General features: G+C 43.2%; 2 protein-coding genes across 3 annotated transcripts in view; one reads left to right on the top strand and one right to left on the bottom strand.

Moving 5' to 3' along the window:
• LOC126412904 (trichohyalin-like) overlaps positions 1-21054 on the top strand; it is a 573063-nt gene that overhangs the window by 94429 nt on the left and 457580 nt on the right. The window lies entirely within an intron of this gene.
• LOC126412113 (zinc transporter 1) overlaps positions 1-21054 on the bottom strand; it is a 652968-nt gene that overhangs the window by 346136 nt on the left and 285778 nt on the right. The window lies entirely within an intron of this gene.

Here is a 21054-nt window from a genome sequence, read left to right as displayed (position 1 = left end):
TGGTGATCCCTTGATGCCTCAGAACATGTCCTACCAACCGATCCCTTCTTCTTGTCAAGTTGTGCCACAAACTCCTCTTCTCCCCAATCCTATTCAATACCTCCTCATTAGTTATATGATCTACCCATCTAATCTTCAGCATTCTTCTGTAGCACCACATTTCGAAAGCTTCTATTCTCTTCTTGTCCAAAGTATTTATCGTCCACGTTTCACTTCCATACATGGCTACACTCCACACAAATACTTTCAGAAACGACTTCCTGACATTTAAATCTATACTCGATGTTAACAAATTTTTCTTCTTCAGAAACGCTTTTCTTGCCATTGCCAGTCTACATTTTATATCCTCTCTACTTCGACGATCATCAGTTATTTTTCTCCCCAAATAGCAACACTCCTTTACTACTTTTAAGTGTCTCATTTCCTAGACTAATTCCCTCAGCAGAGGTTAGTTCTGCCCATTTTGGCGTCAGTGTTTCTTTTATTTGGCGATCATTGTGATATTCCATTTTTGTCGTAGATTTTGGGTCGACATTGTACTACAGAAATTAATTCCTGGCTGTTAATATTTTCCATTTTTAGAAATTGTCAAATTGCGCAGTAATCGGCCGAGCGAAAAGACGAATGCGCGTTGCACCTTGCAGTACTGTACGCGTCATTCCCTCGGCCGATGTGGATCGGCGAAAGTCTCTTGTCTTGTTACAGACTTTATCGGCCGATTTTTCGATCGCCAATGTACCTGTTTCCATTTAACATCACTGCCATTGCAAAACGATTCTGTGATGGGCCGATCGGAAAACTGTTCATGCGCGCCTGGCCTAAAAGCAAATGGATAAACTTGGCACTGAAGCTTATAAACTATAACATTGTGCCAAACCGCCGGCTGCCCCCGCGCGGTTAGTCTAAAGAACGACAACGAAGGGATAAATGGAGGGCTTTGCGGCAGAGGCGACCAGACTGGAGCAGGGAGTAGCCCCAGCGCACAACCCGGCAAGTTGGGTCAGCTTGCTAGGATGACTATGCTGAGTGAGCTGCACAGTGCAGCGGGCAGGCCGGGCTCAGACCTGCGTCGTGGTTGATTACTCACCGCGCTCACCTAGGCCTACCACAAGACGCCATCAAGACGAAAGACAAATTTCGGAATCCGATTTCCGTTGCCGTGCTTACACGCTAAAGGCCTCGGTTAAATACCAAGTCTCCGAGAATCTGTAGAAAAATTGAACGACTGGTGTCTGCCCACCAGGTAGAGCGGGGGAAGGGGGTTGGGGGGGGGGGTTGTCGTAGGGGGAGGGGCGAACCTACGGTTTATCTTACTAGATACACTTAAAAAGAGGCAAACGTACATTTCTCAAATGTAGGCTGTTCACAGTTGTAAGTAAGCTGTTTAGGTTTTTATGTTGGTAGCGCTGTATATGAAAATCACTGACTGTGCTGTGTGAAGGCTGTCGTTGGTTTGCATTGTTGGAGTATATGCTATTGCAGTGTTGGGCAGTTGGCTGTTAACAGCGCGTAGCGTTGCGCAGTTGGAGGTGAGCCGCCAGCAGTGGTGGATGTGGGGAGTGAGATGGCGGAGTTTTGAGAGCGGATGATCTGGACAGAGACAGTAAATTTGTAAGACTGGATGTCATGAACTGATTTTATATATATATATATATATGTATATATATATATATATATATATATATATATATATATATATAAACTTTTGAACACTATTAAGGTAAACACATTGTTTGTTCTTTATCAAAATCTTTCATTTGCTAACTATGCCTATCAGTAGTTAGTGCCTTCAGTAGTTAGAATCTTTTATATAGCTGGCAGTATTGGCGCTCGCTGTATTGCAGTAGTTCGAATAACGAAGATTTTTGTGAGGTAAGAATTCATGAAAGGTACAGGTTATTGTTAGTCAGGGCCATTCTTTTGTAGGGATTACTGAAAGTCAGATTGCGTTGCGCTAAAAAATATTGTGTGTCAGTTTAGTGTTGATCAGAATAAGTAAAGAGCGAAATGTCTGAGTACGCTCAGTTCTGCTCAGCTGTTTGAAAATCAGATAATGTAAGATGTTTATCAGCACAGTAATTCATTAATTTTTCTAAGGGGACGTTTCACAGTGTTGACTAGAATAGCCAATAGAAAGTTATCTAAAACTTATACGGAGATGAGATTACATCATTAAAAGTCGAACGACTTCCTTCAACTACTGTCATATGGTTAATCCACTTCAGGTCACTGTTGGTGTTTCACTTTGGTAGTTTCCGCTGGTTACCGGTTCCAGTGATCTAAGAAAATTGTGCAGTGGAACAGTCTTTGCGACTGTTTACGTGTGAGCAATATGTTAATTTACTGACACTAGTGCGCATAACTTAGGACAAAAGTAGCTACCGCAGATGTGTCACAGGCAACTAACATAGCTCGATAGAACTCGGACGATACATAAAAAGAACTGCCGCAGCATATTACAGAAGATAACCGAAAGAAATACGCAGTGACACACATAGAAATGACACTTTTATTCAAAGTCAATAATTACATTGAAGTCATTGCGACCCGTGGTAGCTTCCTGGACATCACAAAAGGAGGGACACGGTTCATAATAGGGTGTGTGATCACCGGGAATGGCAATACATACTTTGCCAGAAGTTCCTGCGATGGCCACAAGGTAGGTAAGAAGTTTCCAGCCTCCCCACTTACTGATCGGTTAATACGACCGCGAACGCGCATGCCTAATGAACTTGAATTTGTATGAGTATTATAGTGCTGCAAGTTCTTGCGGTAAGTCATTCCATTTCTCCACTAGTGTGGGTGGCAACTGTTGGATGGCCGTTAGTGCAAGTGGATGTGCTGGAATAGGTCTCCCCAACATATCCCACATATTCTCGATGCGATTTAAGTTGGGGGAACGGCCAGACCAGTTCATTTGCCGTATACTCTCTCGTTCCAAGAGCTGCTCCACCTGCACAGTTCGATGCGGTCGCGCATTTTCATCTATAAAAATGAGACCAGGGTCGAATGCGCTCCTGGAAGGACACATCGGGAAGGAGTACAATGTCGCAATATCGTGGATCAGTGATTATACATATTTCAAAGATCTGAAGGACAGTGCGCCCATACAAGATAATGCCTGACAATACCATAACACCTAGACCACCGAAAACGATCATACTCGGCAATGTTCCTGAATTCATTATGTGTTTCACCTTTCGTCATGTAAGAGTACGTCCAGCATTGTTGAAAAATGGCTCTGAGCACATCAGAGGTCATCAGTCCCCTAGAATGTAGAACTACTTAAACCTAACTAACCTAAGGACATCACACACATCCATGCCCGAGGCAGGATTCGAACCTGCGACCGTAGCGGTCGCGCGGTTCCAAACTGTAGCGCTTAGAACCGCTCTGCCACACCGGTCGGCTAGGGTGCAAAACAGAACTTTTGTATTAATGTTGTATGGGACATACCATTATAGACCTAATATTTGGGAAAGTTGTAATTAAGTAGTGCTTAAATTATAAATTATGACGTCCTTCGAATAAAATATGAAGGACTAAAATTTACGACGGTTTAGTAACAATGTTACACTTTACCCCTTTTTGTGTTCTAGGGCTAAGGTAATACGTAATTATCGATTATTCTAGTACTTAACCACAGTGTCACTGAGTCACGTAGCTGATAGTATAGGTTAAACTTGGTGTATAAGAAGGCATAGGACCGCCGGAAACGCTTGCATAACACAGTAGATATTACCTTCCCATTTGAGAAAAAGTAAATTAAAAAAAATCAGTAAATGAAACCGACAAGATGGTATACAAACGTCTAAAAATAAGGCTGGCAGGAAATAAAGCGGGAATGGCTAGAGGAGAAATGCAGAAGCTGTAGAAAAAAAGACGTTAGCCAACGTAGATGCCGCTTTGCCAGTACTAGGGAAGGCTGCAGGGTGGATGCAATCTGTATAAGATCTGTACATAGAAAAGGGACTTAATAACAGTATTGGAAGAAGATGACATGGGAGATATGATATTGTAAGAAGAAGTTGACAGCTCACGTAAGTCGTAACTGGGCGCTTTGAGTATAGACGACATCCCGTCAGAATTGTTAAGCTCCTTGACAAGAGCAAATCGTAAGCCACATGCTTCAAATTCCCCTGTGGCCAACGGTAATTCGTAGACGATGATGATAGTCACGAAGTTCTGGACACATGTGATGCGAAGATATTTTATTTTGGAAGTCTAATTATTCTATTTCCTGATCTGATTGTCAGTGTTTAATTGTATGTTTCTGACTCGGCAATAATGTAAGTAAAAACAACCGACGACGAAACTGTTTTATTAGGTATGCAAAATTTAGCGAGTGAGTCATAAATGAGAAAATGTTTCGTGCAAAGTGTCACACATTGAGCTACAAACTCCGGCCGGCCCAGCATTGCTGAAAACGATCGTTTTGGTGGAAGATGTTGCAGGGAGTCATACTCGTAATACTGCGAGAGCGTACTGGCCTCCAAATATTTCAACTCACCGGTAAACATTATAGTGACGCTTTACTCCTTCCCCATGTGTGTCTTTTCAGGGGTTCCTTTGACCGTGACTGGGTTTTTACAGATTATCATGAGCGTCCGAGACCCATTGTGCACGTGTGCGACGCACTGGGGAGACGTACTGCAGTGCACCGACGACTGTCCAGTAACTGTCATCTCGCTGCTAGAGGAATGGAGCACCCTACCACAAGAAGTTATCACCAGCCTTGTAGCCGCCACGAGAGCACGCTGCAGAGCACTGCTGTCAGTGATCACCACACACTCTCTTAAGAACCACGTCTCGCCTTCTGTAATGTCCGAGAGACCATCATAAATCACGGTGACTACAGCGTAATTATTGTCGTTGGTTAATACTGTCATATCTGATCGTCTGTTTGCGTATTTCTTTCCGTTATCTTCTGTACTGTAATGTATTGTACCGTAATGTAACGTACTGTAGCACTTTCCAAGTTTAATCAAGCTACGTAACTTTACAGCGACATGTCGTGCGAAAGTTACTTTCGTCCTTAAGTTTTGCACACCAGTGTATGCTGATACATTATGCTCAGTTTTGATTCATGTATCGATCCCATCTGCCACACAAGAGCCGAATCAGTTGGCCGCGACTGAGTCCCTCCCCTTGTTACTGCTGCGTGACCCTGTTGCTGGCGAACAACACGCTAGCGTAGCAGCTACGCCTGACCACTTATGCAGCCCGCGAAGGCAGGCTGTGTAGGGTACTGCCCTCCTTGTAGGCGATAGCAAACAGGAACTACTGTTTGGTTGTCCCCCGGAACTTCGGGAAACTATCGTAACTAGCTAGTATATACTGGCAAAAGTGCACAGAGCTCCTACATTTAAGGCACCGCCGGCACCTGTGGTGGTCCAGTCGTATGTTGCTACCGTATAACAGAAATGTCTATGAGCCGGCGTCCGTGGCCGAGCGGTTCTAGGCGCTTCAGTCTGGAACCGCGCTGCTGCTACGGTCGTAGGTTCGAATCCTGCCTCGGGAATGGATGTGTGTGATGTCCTTAGGTTAGTTAGGTTTAACTAGTTCTAAGTTCTAGGGGACTAATGACCTCAGCAGTTGAGTCCCATAGTCCTTAGAGCCATTTGAACCATTTGAAATGTCTATGGAGTCGCCATCAAATTCGTAATTTTACCTGCCTTTCGTACAACGTTGTCTGAATAGGTTCTGCACTATGACTGAAACTTTAATACTATACAGATTTGCCCAGTTTTCACGTATCTGTTTATTAGTAACAGCAATTACGCTGAATTGCTGCCGCTAAGGATAGAAATCTAAATTCGTCAAAAAAGACAAAATTACCTTTCATAGCTAAATAACACAGATTTCCAATTTTAATTATCATAGTAGTAATCGGTGCTTTATGTGTCTATAAATATCGAGATACAATGTAATGATGGCATAAACTCTTAGTGTAAATATGTGTGACTGTATGGACATATATTTGCAAGTGCTAGATAAATTTGGTTGTGTGGGAGTGTGTTGCCAGTTGGTCAGTTGGATGTGTACAAATTTCAAACAATGTGTAATCTGCATATATTACAGCCTGAGTCTTTTCCTCTGTATTATTCACAGTTCCAAACCATTCTGCTGACTTCAAAGTAGCCGTAGTGAAAGGTGACGGATACTTAGTTTCACAATGATTATCGAAATGTATCATCTGTGTGTCATACAGGTGACTCTATATTGAGTGTGCCACACAAATTTTGCATTAGGAAAACTAAGCCAAAAGACTTCTGGAAAGGAAATGGGACATGCCAAGTGTTTTATTTCAGCTAATTTTCTTTTTCCGCATCCCCACGTGCGACTGTAGTTGGGTAGCTAGAATCAAGGACATCGCGGTGGCAGAGGAAGGAATAATACAGCGAAGGCGGGAACGACGGTTTGATTTTCAGTTGGTAACGGAAACTGCTCCCACCCTGAAACTTTATGTTACTTTAAGGGCGATAAATGCGCAATTTGTCTTAGGAAGACGGTAAACTTTAACGAAAACCCCTCCTCACCACCTGAGTTACTTTGTGAGTGAGATAGAGGCTTTTGTGAGAGGCAGACGACAAAACGCGTAATTGACAAGGAGAGAATCATTGGCTAGTTCGAATTCAAACGGATGTTTCTCCTCGCCACTAGGGAGAGAGAGCGTGTTTTGGACTTCCAGGTATACACCCAAGATGGCAGAGAGACAGAAAAATTCGTGTCCTGCACGACCTTCGTTTGGTGTGTTTCAAATCCACCGATCGGCTCTTCCCTCTCTCTCCCCCTCTACCTAAGACCGAGCGCCGTTCAGAAAAGATGAGGAAGCCAAAGTGTGGAGAGACAGAGGGACGCAGGTTTGTGTGCGTTGTAATGGTTGGGTGTTTCAAAATCTAACGAGTTTTAGCCTTTCCCTTTGTATGCGAAACTTAACAGTCGCAAAAGGGCAGGCATGGCGAACGAGAGAGCTACGTATAGATTCAAACGAGGAAAGAAATTTTTACGTCATGCAGGAATGATTGTAGCTGGTCTCAACGAATTTTATTTCCCCCACTCCGAAGCGCTGCTGTATGACCTGACTTGCGCGAGTGATAGCATTCTCATCCAAGCGATCTTTCGCCATCTGCACGCGTAAAACGTTTCCATTGCGCGACAGTACGATTTTTACTACCTGGACCGCGATTTAATCGCTCACCCTAATTTCTAAAGCGGGTTAGCTGGGCTGTAGGATCATATAGAAGTTAATATTCCATCCAGACTATCCCACTGGAAGCTTTTTAAATCCATTAGATGCTTCACAGAAGTATTTTGTTTCCTTTCCTACAAGGATAGATAATAATAAAGGTACAGAAGTAGCCCTACAATAATACACACATTAAAAAGTTTTACATCAGTTCGGTTCCGAGAGTTCCGGAACCTGTACAGAAAATTGGAATAGAGATCAACATAGACATCATTTCTGCCCTTTTTATTGCTCATGAAAAGCGCACATTGCACGGCCACCATACAGCGAGACCTTCAGAGGTGGTGGTCCAGCCTGCTGTATCCGCCGGTACCTCTAATACTCAGCAGCACCTCCTCTTGCGTGCCTCTATTGGTTGTGGCATACTATCCACATGTTCATCAAGGCACCGTTGGTCCAGATTGTCCCACTCTTCAACTGTGATTTAACGTAGATCCCTCAGAGCAGTTGGTGGGTCACGTCGTCCATAAACAGCTTGGTGGGTCACGTTGTCCATAAACAGCCCTTTTCAATCTATCCCAGGCATATTCGATACGGTTAATGTCTGGAAAACATGCTGGCCGCTCTAGTCGAGCGATGCCGTTATCCTGAAGGAAGTCATTCACAAGATGTGTACGATGGGGCTGCGAATTGTCGTCCATGAAGACGTATGCCTCGCCAATATGCTGCCGATATGATTGCACTATTGGTCGGAGGATGGCATTCACGTATCGTACAGCCGTTATGGCGCCTTCCATGACCACCAGCGGCGTACGTCTTCCCCACATAATTCCACCCCAAAACATCTGGGAACCTCCACCTTGCTGCACTCGCTGGACAGTGCATCTAAGGCATTCAGCCTGATTGGGTTGCCTCCAAACGTCTCCGACGATTGTCTGGTTGAATGCATACGCGACACTCATCGGTGAAGAGAACGTGATCCCAACCCTGATCGGTCCATTCGGCATGTTGTTGGACCCATCTGTACCGCGCTGCATGGTCTCGTGGTTGCAAAGATGGACATCACCATGGATGTTTGGACTGAAGTTGCGCATCATGCAGCCTATTGCGCACAGTTTGAGTCGTAACACGACGTCCTGTGGCTGCACGATAACCATTATTCAACATGGTGGCGTTGCTGTCAGGGTTCCTCCGAGACATAATCCTTAGGTAGCAGCTATCCACTCCTGTAGTAGCCCTTGGGCGTCCTGAGCGAGGCATGTCATCAACAGTTCCTGTCTCTCCGTATCTCCTCTCCATGACCGAACAACATCGGTTTGGTCCACTACGAGACGCTGGACACTTCCCCTGTTGAGAGACCTTCCTGGCACAAAGTAACAATGCGGACACGATCGAACCACGGTATTGACCATCTAGGCATGGTTGAGCTACAGACAACACGAGCCGTGTACCTCCTTCCTGGTGGAATGACTGGAACTGATCGACTGTCGGATCCCCGCCGTCTAATAGGCGCTGGTCATGCATGTTTGTTTATATCTTTGGGCGGGTTTAGTGACATCTCTGAACAGTCAAAACGACTGTGTCTGTGATACAATATCCACAGTCAATGTCTGTTTTCAGGAGTTCTGGGAACCGGGGTGATGCAAAACGTTTATTGATATGTGTAATGTCCAGTAGCTACTACGTGGAGTTTATTTTTTTTTTCTAATGAAAACTAAGATTGAATAGGCAACATCAGAAGGCAAAAACAGGAGAATCTGGTGCGTCAACATTCAAAGTGTAATGCAACGTAAATGTGCCTCACGTCATAGTTCCAAATTCGAGGTGGGAGTTTTCTTTAGCGCAATGTCGCCGTAGCACAATTAATTAAAACAGAGGTTTTGCAATACCACAAAGTGCCGTACAAAATCTATAAATTGCTTTTCCTCAGAGTAAGTTTGTCAACAAGATATTCGTTATCTCTAGAGGTGTTATCATCGCGGCGCATTGAAATATTTGGTAATCAACACTGGTTATTTCTTCCACGTGTTTTTCTCCACAGTATCAGAGCTACTGCTGGGTTCAGCACCTTCTGCTGTATTTTCTATCTATCATTCTAGCCTCCCTCGTCATTGGGCAGTGGCATCAGAATCTTTGGTATGACTAACTCTCATTTAACGTATCGGTCAAACAGAATATTTCGTATTCAACGCTGTTTGACGTTTTGATTTTCGAAGTTCAGACATCCAACTTACACTTTCCGTGAAAGTTCATCAAAACTATTGGAGCCGGAGCCACAGTGAGAGCTGCAATTTGCCGCGCGGGATTAGCCGAGCGGTCTCTCTCTCTCTTTTTTTTTTTTTTTTTTTTTTTTTTGCCGGCACGGTAGCTCAGCGTGTTCGGTCAGAGGGGTAGCTGCCCTCTGTAATAAAAAACTGAGTTAATCGATCAACAACGAACTTAAAAGGGTGTCTTACGACGTCCGCCCCGAGCAGTTGCGACGAACAAAAGCGAACAAATTGAGATATTTAAAAAAGAAAAAAAAAGCGGTCTCAGGCTCTGCAGCCATGGACTGTGCGGCTGGTCCCGGCGGAGGTTCGAGTCCTCCCTCGGGCATGGGTGTGTGTGTTTGTCCTTAGCATAATTTAGGTTAAGTAGTGTGTAAGCTTCAGGACTGATGACCTTAGCAGTTAAGTCCCATAAGATTTCACACACATTTGAACATTTTTGAGAGTTGCAATTTCTGTTGGCGCTGTCATATGGAGTGTACTCGAAGTTTGAGACTGGATTAACGATTTGTTAGTAGGGAGAACGCACCACGCTATATTTGATGGAGACTCACCGAAACACGTAGAAGTACTTCAAGCATGCCCCAGGAATGTATATTGGAACTGTTGCTGTTTAGGTTTTATATTAGGGGCCTGGCATATAATATTAACTCTAATCTCATGGTTTTTGCAGATGTTGCAGTTACCGTTAGTGAAGAACTATCTCAAAAAAGGTGAACGCATATGCAGTCAAATCTTGGTAAGATTTAAATTTGATAGAAAAACTGACGACCTGCTTTTAATCTTAAAAATATATAATTTTGCTCTCCACAACGAAAGGCGCCAATCAGTCTGCCTCTCATATACTTTTGTGGCTTTGCTTTAACATGTTTGACAGAGTACCATTCCTGTGTCTGCATTTTGTCATATTTTCCACGCCAAGGAGGAATATCACTCTGGAAACCTAAATTGTGGCCGGCCGTTGTGACCGAGCGGTTCTAGGCGCTTCAGTCCGGAACCGCGCTGCTGCTACGGTCGCGGGTTCGAATCCTGCGTCGGGCATGGATGTGTGTGATGTCCTTAGGTTAGTTAGGTTTAAGTAGTTCTAAATCTAGGGGACTGATGACCTCAGATGTTAAGTCCCATAGTGCTTAGAGACATTTTTGACCTAAATTGTGTGTGTTTATTCTCATCTCAATCACTAGTCAGCACAACATGTACCCATAACCACCTATCCCTGACATGGATGATGGCTCGTTTGAATGAATGTGGGTGTAATTACAAACGCATCCCACTAGGCAAACTCAGGTGGAAGTTCTTGATTTAGCTTTTTAGTAGCAGCCTGGAAGGCAGTCGAGTGTAATCTTTGGAGTTAGTTTTGCTGTCAACACTCCCTCGCCACACTCGATAGCACGTACCTAGCTAGATGTGCGGCCTCGCAGTTGGGCCTTTCGAATCCAAGCGCTTGGATATGTCTTCAAAATTTGTGCCATTGAACGGAACTGAAAATTTTCGGCCGAAAGAAACAGGTGTTGTGTGTCCTTTCTCATACTAGCAAACTCATTTGTGCACCTCCATCAAGTTTGTTTGTTCTCGGCACGTGGAGGCGAGGGAGGTAGCGTTCAGACGGAACGTACCAGGGCTTGGAGGAGTCGAGACGCAATAATCTCTCACTGCTCCGTAGTCTAGTGTGATGATGTTTGGTTTGTAGGGGCGCTCAACTACGCGATCATCAGCGCCCGTACAAAGTCTCAATGTTTTCAGAGTCCAATTTTTTTCACAGTCCATTATAGCCACTGTCACGAATGGTGATGATGATGATGATGATGATGATGATGATGAGGATATGATGAGGACAACACAAACACCCAGTCCCTGGGCAGAGATAATCCCCAACACAGCCTGGAATCGAACCCGGGACCCCTGCGAAACAGAGGCAGCAACGCTAGCCACTAGACCACGAGCTGCGGACGTAGTCACGTGTGATGTGTTGTGTCTGTACACACATGAACAGTGGCTCTGATTGGAGTTACTTCAGTTTCGAGTTATGATTCTTTATAACGATTAAATTCCATCGTTAGGAGCAGTGAGGAATTCCCTCAAGTTATGATTTCAGTATCGTTTTGCATAAATTCAGACGGAGACGAACTCTGTCCTATAACGGTCATGATTTAATTCACGTACTGTTTACCAGTTCACTACTCGCTTTGAGTCAAGGGCCAGCTTTGACGATTTATTTATTAATGGAAAGAGTGAACGTTGCTTCTGATTACCCGATGAATTTATGTCTTGGTATATGAGAAATTGTGTGTTCATGTTGCGTTTCCTTAATCATACCAATTCTTGACGAGCGATCGTTAGTCAGTTATTGTCGTTTGCTTGTATGGAACCATAGGTTTAGTATTTTGTGTGTGTTCCATGTAAATGCAGTTTCGAGAGTACGTACGTGAATACCTGCACACCTTTTCAAGTCCTTATGTGCCACATGAGAAAAACTTACTTGAAATGTTTAGTGAAGTCTTAACGCTGGTCGGTCGTACGGAAGTTCACTAGTTTCCGTTCAACAGTTTTCTTCTTAGGATAGAGACTAGGGCTAATACTGACTTAGTATTCATTGAATTTCATACGATTTGCCACTCATGGCCAGGTAAATAATGTTAAGCATGGTATTTGTGCAACCGATACCTCTCAACTGCAAAAAGTCCGTGCTATAACGTGAAAGTCTGTGGCAGTCCAAAGCCCCAGAGGAGTTGGAGAGGGGGCCTACTTTTAACAAAACCAAAACACGTAGTGTTCTGTGACTGCAATATCAATGAGACCCAATTGGAATCAGTCAAACAATACAAATATCGGGCTGCAACTGTTTGCATAGATGTCAAATGGAAGAACACAAGCCTCAGTCGTAGTTAAAGCAGGAGGAAAAATTTAGTCCATTGGTAGAGTACTAGAGAAATGCACTCAGTGTACGAACAAAATTGGTTACAAATCACTTGAGCGTCTAATTCTAGAATATTGCTCAGTTGTGTGGGATCTATTCCATATAAGACTAAGGGCAGCGCTGACGGTGACGGGCTTGTTTCACTCGTGGGAGAGCGTTACGTAGACGCCGAAAAAAAAAGTTAATTTACATGTGCTTGAAGGTGGACACCAGCTGTCCAGTCAAAGCCTACTTACAAAATCTGAAGAACAAGCTTCAAGCGAAGGAGTCTACCAGAACTCCCTAGTTATCGCTCCCACAGTGAGAGACTAATACACTACTGGCCATTAAAATTGCTACACCACGAAGATGACGCGCTACAGAAGCAAAATTTAACCGACAGGGAGAAGATGTTGTGATATGCAAATGATTAGCTTTTCGGACCACTCACACAAGGTTGGTGCCGGTGGCGACACCTACAATATGCTAACATGGGGAAAGTTTCCAACCGATTTCTCATACACAAACAGCAGTTCACCGGCGTTGCCTGGTGAAAGTAGTTGTGATGCCTCGTGTAAGGAGGAGAAATGAGTACCATCACGTTTCCGACTTTGATAAAGGTCGGATGGTAGCCTATCGCGATTGCGGTTTATCGAATCGCGACATTGCTGCTCGCGTTGGTTGAGATCGAATGATTGTTAGCAGAATATGGAATCGGTGGGTTCAGGAGGGTAATACGGAACACCGTGCTGGATCGCAACGGCCTCGTATCACTAGCAGTCGAGATGACAGGCATCTTATCCGCATGACTGTAACGCATCGTGCAGCCACGTCTCGATCCCTGAGTCAACAGATGGGGACGTTTGCAAGACAACCACCATCTGCACGAACAGTTCTACGACGTTTGCAGCAGCATGGACTATCAGCTAGGAGACCATGGTTGCGGTTGCCCTTGACGCTGCATCACACACAGGAGTGCCTGCGATGGTGAAGGACGAACCTGGGTGCACGAATGGCAAAACGTCATTTTTTCGGATGAATCCACTGTCTGTTTACAGCATCATGATGGTCGCATCCGTGTTTGGCGACATCGCGGTGAACGCACATTGGAAGCGTGTATTCGTCATCGCCATACTGGCGTATCACCCGGCGTGATGGTATGGGGTGCCATTGGTTACACGTCTCGGCCACCTCTTGTTCGCACTGACGGCACTTCGAACAGTGGACGTTACATTTCAGATGTGTTACGACCCGTGGCTCTACCCTTCATTCGATCCCTGCGACACCCTACATTTCAGGAGAATAATGCACGACCGCATGTTGCAGGTCCTGTAGGGCCTTTCTGGATACAGAAAATGTTCGACTGCTGCCCCGGCCAGCACATTCTTCAGATCTCTCACCAATTGAAAACGTCTGCTCAATGGTGGCCGAGCAACTGGCTCGTCACAATATGCCATTGACGACTATTGATGAACTGTGGTATCATGTTGAAGCTGCTTGGGCAGCTGTACCTGTACAAGCCATCCAAGCTCTGTTTGGTTCAATGCCCAGGCGTATCAAGGCCGTTATTACGGCTAGAGGTGGCTGTTCTGGGTACTGCTTTCTGCGGATCTATGCACCCAAATTGCGTGAAAATGTAATCACATGTCAGTTCTAGTATAATATATTTGTCCAATGAATCCCCGTTTATCATCTGCATTTCTTCTTGTGTAACAATTTTAATGGCCAGTAGTGTAACAGCTCACAAAGACGCACTGAAGCAGCTATTCTTTCCGCGCTCCACACGCGAGACAAATGGGAAGAAAACTCAACACTTGTACAATGTGAAGTACCTCCGCCACGCACTTTACAGTGGTTGGCAGAATGTCTGTGTAGGTGTAGATGTAGATGTAGACGTTCCGACCTTTCGGAGTTTGGGGACGATCGTCTGATCCGCGACTAATAGCAGACAACGTAGTCGCCGCCCTTTCAGTAGGTTTTCGACAGATTGTTGATGCGCCATCCGTTACACGGAACCGCTGGGGACAGCCGTAAGGGTCGCGCGAGGGAATACTCAGCACAGGTGGTCTGCGTGCAGGAAAGTAGTTAGGCCGAAGGTCGGGAGTATAGGGTTCTCCCAGGATGGCCACCGTTCGCCCGAAATGTGACAGATACAAGTGCGCGTGGCTTGGGCTGTTGTAGAGGTCTGTTGTTCTACTTGACGTACTTAGAGAGCTGTGAAGCTCACTAGGAAGACTGTAAACCTCATCCAAACACCACTCTTTCTGCTGTCAGAGGGCAGTCGGTAGGCTTGAATCGCTTTCGCAGAGTTTCCACAAATGTGTCATCATCATCAGCATACAGTTGATCCCACGCAATAAGTCAACATTAAATGTTAATAATCGTTCTGATATTTCAGCCTTGTTAACAAAATTTTTCAACAGCGGTTTCTAACAATCCGGCGGTTTCACCATGGGGAGAATTCTGCATGTCCTGTGTTGTGGACTGGCAAGACAGCCAGTCCACAGTGACGGGTAACCGAAAGGCACGCGCTTAAATTCACGCAGGCTGGCGTGAGGTCTGAAACAGGATACGTAATGAATGCTATAAAGAAAAGTACGTAGCTGCTGGAATACTTTAATCCACAATTGGTGAACATTGGTCATGTTACTGTACATGCTTCATTAGATACATAGCAAAGGATAAATGGGGCCTTGCTAGATCGTAGCAATTGACTTAGCTGAAAGCTATGCTAACTATTGTCTTTGCAAATGAGAGCGTAATTCTCAGTGAACCTTTCATAGCAACGTCGGCTGTACAACTGGGCGAATGCTAGTAAGTCTCTCTAGACCTGCCGTGTGGTGGCGCTCGGTCTGCAATCACTGACTAGCGACACGCGGGTCCGTCGTATACTAATGGACCGCGGCCGATTTAAAGGCTACCACCTAGCAAGTGCGGTGTCTGGCGGTGACACCACATCCTGATGGTTCGGCTTTGAAGGGTTTTGGGTAGCGAGCTCTTAAATCGGCAATATTTTGGTCATACATTGATGATTTGGCTGTAATATTTTGACAGTCTCCAGGAGATTTTGGAACATGTTAATACCATACCTCAGCATTAAATTACAGTGCAGATGGGAAATGGTGGCTGTCGTTTTTTGACGCCTTAGTCCTCTTAAAGACGGCACACTTGTAAATTCCGTGTATTGAAAGACCATTTGTAGACATCTGTATTTACAGTCTACCGGTTTCCACATTCGTGCTCAGACAAAGGTCATTCTCATGACCTTCATTCAATAAACCAGTTTCAACTGTGATGCGGAGAGGCTGTATACGTAACTGGATCATCCCCGTACTGTGTTCCTAGGAATCGTTTATTGGCATCGTCAGTTGCAGAGGGCGCTGTAGACGTAGGAATGACAGACTGTAAGAGAATGAAGCCTTCAAGACATCAGCTTACTGACCATATGTTGGTAATATTTACAAGAAAGTCGGTACAGTGTCCAGGAGAAACACCAGTTTACAGCTGACTTTCTCATTCCAGCCCAAATTTCGATGCTTCTGCAGTCAAGCAAAGACTACATAATGCTGCGAAAGGGACGCGTTGCGTCTACCGGGTTCCGTGGATTGCGGCAAACACTATGTAGGGCGAACCACACGCATTTTCCTGGACCGCATTGTGGAGCACACAGTTCTCTTCCAATCCAGTACATTTCCCACGGCCGCATACTGTATTTCGGATGGTCATTACGATGGAATTCTAATGAAAACTGTAGCCGATTCATCAAGTGGAGTTCCGTTAGTATCTTTTCTGATGGGCCCAAAACAATCATTAAGTCAGTGAACGATATAGTATGTCTTTTTTGATTATCTGCTGCACAATTATTTTTTAAACTATTTATTTACATACGACGAGTCTCATTCCGGCTATAACGCCATTTTAAAGGCATCGTTTTACATGTTACAATATGGCGTCCTGGAGTGCTTTGTTGAGATTATTTCTCAGTCTGTCTGAAGTTTACGTACGTAAAGCTTCTGTTGAAAGATCTTTGCTTTCGATACTCTGGGAGGAGGTAGCACGGACCAAAACAAGAAAAAAATGTCCACTAATCATGGGCTCTAAAATGTATACCGCAAGAGCTGTGAACAATGTTTAATAGAAGACACGTGTTTCACCGTAGCGAAAATGAACAAGTGCCTTAGCTCTTACGGTATTAAACTTTTCTTCTTACCACCGATCAAAATATTCGACCTTTTTTTTAACACCCTGTATAGAATAGGAGCCGGCCGCGGTGGCCGAGCGGTCCTAAGCGCTTCAGTCTGGAATCGCGCTGCTGCTACGGTCGCAGGTTCGAATCCACATGGATATGTGTGATGTCCTTAGGTTAGTTGTGTTTAAGTAGTTCTAAGTCCAGGGGACTGATGACCTCCGATGTTAAGTCCCATAGTGCTTAGCGCCATTTGAACATACAGAGAAGGAAAAGCAGAGAGCTTATAACTTTTCCTTGGGGAGCGCCAGACACTACTATCTCACTCGATGATTTCCGTCATTTACGACAAATTACGCCAGAAAATTACCTACCCAAACTCACAACTGAGACGATACTCCATAGGCGCGAAATTTGTTTAGAAGCCGCGCGTCAGGAGCGGTATTAGATTAGATCAGATTCACTTTTCGTTCTACAGAACCAAAAATGAGATGATTCCCGTGGGTGTAGAACAAGTCATAAAGTATCACATAAAACACTTGAATATAATACTCACTGCCCTGATCATTTGTCAGGAGACTATCAAAATAGTTGACTACATTACAGGACAGCGGGACTGCTAATATTTACACAATTAATACACTGTCAGAATGAAATACAGTTATGCACTTTTAGTAAATTTATCATACACAAAATACCTAATCTTGACTGTTGTGACCAAGTGCTGTCAAAACTGAAATCTAAGAGACGTTTTTACCCTTAATATGGTCTAACAGTCCCTGATAATATATTTTTACCCTTAATATGGTCTAACAGTCCCTGATAATTATCTATCGAGCAGGAGTTGCCTATCAAAAAGTCTTTCAAGCTCTGTTTAAACTGTGCTTTATCTGGTACCAAGTTTTTAATGGTTCCTGGCAGTTTACTGAAAATGTGTGTTCCTGTATACTGTATCCCTTTTTGGACCAAGGTAAGTGATTTTAGGTCTCTCTATGTAGATTGGTCTTATTTCTAGTATTGATACTACGTAATGAGCTATTTGTTGGAAGTAGTGATTTGTTACTTGCAACAAGTTTCACTAAGGATTAAACGTCCTGACGAGCAGTGGCTACAACGCGGAGCTTCTGGAACAGGTTTCCACGTGACGTTCCTGATTCTACAACACAAGTCAGTCTTATTGCACACTTTTGCACGCTAAAAACTTTTGCTCGGTTTGGCGAGTTACCCCAGAATATGATGCTGTATGACATAATAGAAACGAAGTAAGCATATCCCATACATCTGACATCATTCTCACTACAGATACAGACTTGTTTAGACGCTTCAGCACCTCTGTGTTGTGGCCTTCCCAAATGAATTTATTATCGAGCTGTAATCCCAGAACTTTCACACGGTCAACCTCTTCGACGTGCATGTCTTCATTTGTTATACACATACTGGAACGAAATCTCTTACAGGTCCTGAACTGCATACAGTGAGTCTTTTCAAAATTTAATGACAGTGAATAAGCGTTAAACCATTTATTAATGTCAGTGAAAATTTGATTAGCAGCCATTTCTAAATCTGTACTTGACTTGCTACTTATTGCAATATTTGTATCATCTGCAAAAAAGATAAACTTAGCATCTGGAAATGTAACAGACGAGAGGTCATTAATGTACACAAGATAAAGCAAGTGACCCAAGATGTAACCTTGAGGAGCACTACATCTAATTTATCCCCAATCATAAGAAGACTGAATGCTTACTGCGCAGGTATTTCGCAACGACACCCTTTATTTACTGTTAGGTAGATAAGACTCAAATCATTTCGCAGCACTGCCGGTGACACCATAATATTCTAATTTACTCAACAGAATGCTGCGATTAACACAGTCAAATGGTTTTGACAGGTGACAGAAAATGCCAGTAGCCTTTAATTATCAAAAGCATTTTGGAAATGTGGAAACAGTTTGAGGTCCTCTGTCAATAGCATTCACTATTTCATGAGAATAAAGAGATGCTTGTGTTGCACAAGAATGATGTTTTCCTGGTCCGAGCTGACCATCTGTCAACGGATCGTTTCTTCGTGGTAGTTCCTTTCCTGTCTTCAGCTACGCATTTTTCATCGGGCGAGCCGCTGTGTGTGACTGCTAGGAGCAGAGCTGTTGTATCGTCATACTCTGAGAGGAATCAGATTTGTACACCGTCTGGAACGGAAGGTTTGCCTATATTAATTGATCTGAGCTGCTTCATCGCACCACGTATATTACTTCTATGTTACTCTATTCATTTCTGTACAACAAAAGGAATAACTCCAACAAGGTTTACGTATTGATAACGATAGTATTAGTAATAATAATAATAATAATAATAATAATAATGACAGAACTAAAGAAGCCTCGGACAAACGCCGTCATGGTCGGGGACGACGCTTGAACCCTACGCCCGCCTACAACTGCTAGCCAACTGGAAAATGATTTAAATCCAAATAGAGGTGTTTTTCAGGATATGCTTCCTGCAACCACCCTGGAAGGAAAACGAAGACAGAGGATGAGATGGTCAGATGAAGTTAATCGACACCTCATGTTCTGTTATTACCAAGCAACAAACCTAGGAACCAACACAACTGGATACAGATCACAAGTATACACAACATTTATTACCAGATACCCAGATACCCAGAATTAAAATTTTTAACAGAACAACGACTAGCTGATCAGATGCGTGTAATAATAAAAAATAACAGGATACTCCAGTCAGAATTAGAAAACATCAAACAACAAGTACAACAAATACTGGAACAAAATAATGTGCAATCAGAAGAAGAAGAAAGTACAGTAATCGACTGAAACATCCCAGAGCAAACAAACAAAGAACAACACGCATCAATTAAACAGTCAGAGGAAAACGAAATCTTAAGACAGCCACCAGAACAAGCACAAATAGAACACGAAGTGACACACATGTTAGATATAGAAGAAAAATTTCAGCTGACGTATATAGAATACAAAGACACAAATACAGACATTAGACCATTCTTGCATAGACCGCCAAACAACCCAAAAGTCGAAACAACAATAAAAACTATCACACAACAAAACAAATGAAAACACAACTATGGAAGAGTTACATCTACTGTTTTATATAGGAGCACTCACTACACTAAATATACACACTAGGCAGAGATCAGAACCAACCAACACACAGAAGAAACCCACAAAACCAGCATGGCAACACAGGCTACAGATCAGAATAGAAAAACTGAGAAAAGACATCGGACAGCTAACACAATTTATAAGAAATGAAATGTCAGAAAAAAAACGAAAAAGGTTAGGTAAAATCTCACAACAAGAAGCGATAGAGCAATTAGATGAAAAGAAGCAGAAATTACAAGCATTGGCCAAACGACTTAGAAGATACAAAAAAAGTGAAAATAGAAGGAAACAAAACCAAACATTCAACACAAACCAAAAGAAATTTTACCAGACAATAGATAACACACACATTAAAATAGACAATCCACCAAACATAACAGACATGGAACACTTCTGGAGCAACATATGGTCAAACCCAGTACAACATAACGGGCATGCACGGTGGCTACAAGCAGAAACAGACACATACAAGATGATACCACAAATGCCTGAAGTGATAATTTTGCAACATGAAGTCACTCAAGCAATTAATTCTACTCACAATTGGAAAGCCCCTGGAAAAGATAAAATAGCAAATTTCTGGCTAAAGATGTTCACCTCAACACATTCACATCTAACTAAATTATTTAACAGTTACATTGCAGACCCATACACATTCCCTGATACCCTTACACATGGAATAACTTATCTGAAACCTAAAGATCAAGCAGACACAGCAAACCCAGCTAAATATCGCCCCATAACATGCCTACCAACAATATACAAAATATTAACTTCAGTCATTACACAGAAAGTAATGACACATACAACACAGAACAAAATTATAAATGAAGAACAAAAAGGCTGTTGCAAAGGAGCACAAGGATGTAAAGAGCAATTGATAATAGATGCAGAGGTGACATATCAAGCTAAAACTAAACAAAGGTCGCTACACTATGCATACATTGATTACCAAAAAGCTTTTGATAGTGTACCCCACTCATGGTTACTACAAATATTGGAAATATACAAAGTAGATCCTAAATTGATACAGTTCCTAAACATAGTGATGCAAAATTGGAAAACCAAACTTAATATCCAAACAAATTCAAATAATATCACATCACAGCCAATACAGATTAAGCGTGGAATATACCAAGGAGACTCATTAAGTCCTTTCTGGTTCTGCCTTGCTCTGAACCCACTATCCAACATTCTAAATAATACAAATTATGGATACAATATTACTGGAACATACCCACACAAAATCACACATTTGCTATACATGGATGATATAAAACTACTGGCAGCAACAAATCAACAACTCAACCAATTACTAAAGATAACAGAAGTATTCAGCAATGATATAAACATGGCTTTTGGAACAGACAAATGTAAGAA

The sequence above is a fragment of the Schistocerca serialis genome, chromosome 7 (genome assembly GCF_023864345.2).
Source record: "Schistocerca serialis cubense isolate TAMUIC-IGC-003099 chromosome 7, iqSchSeri2.2, whole genome shotgun sequence".
Lineage (NCBI taxonomy): Eukaryota > Metazoa > Arthropoda > Insecta > Orthoptera > Acrididae > Schistocerca > Schistocerca serialis.
This window is presented reverse-complemented; position numbering and strand designations above follow the sequence as displayed.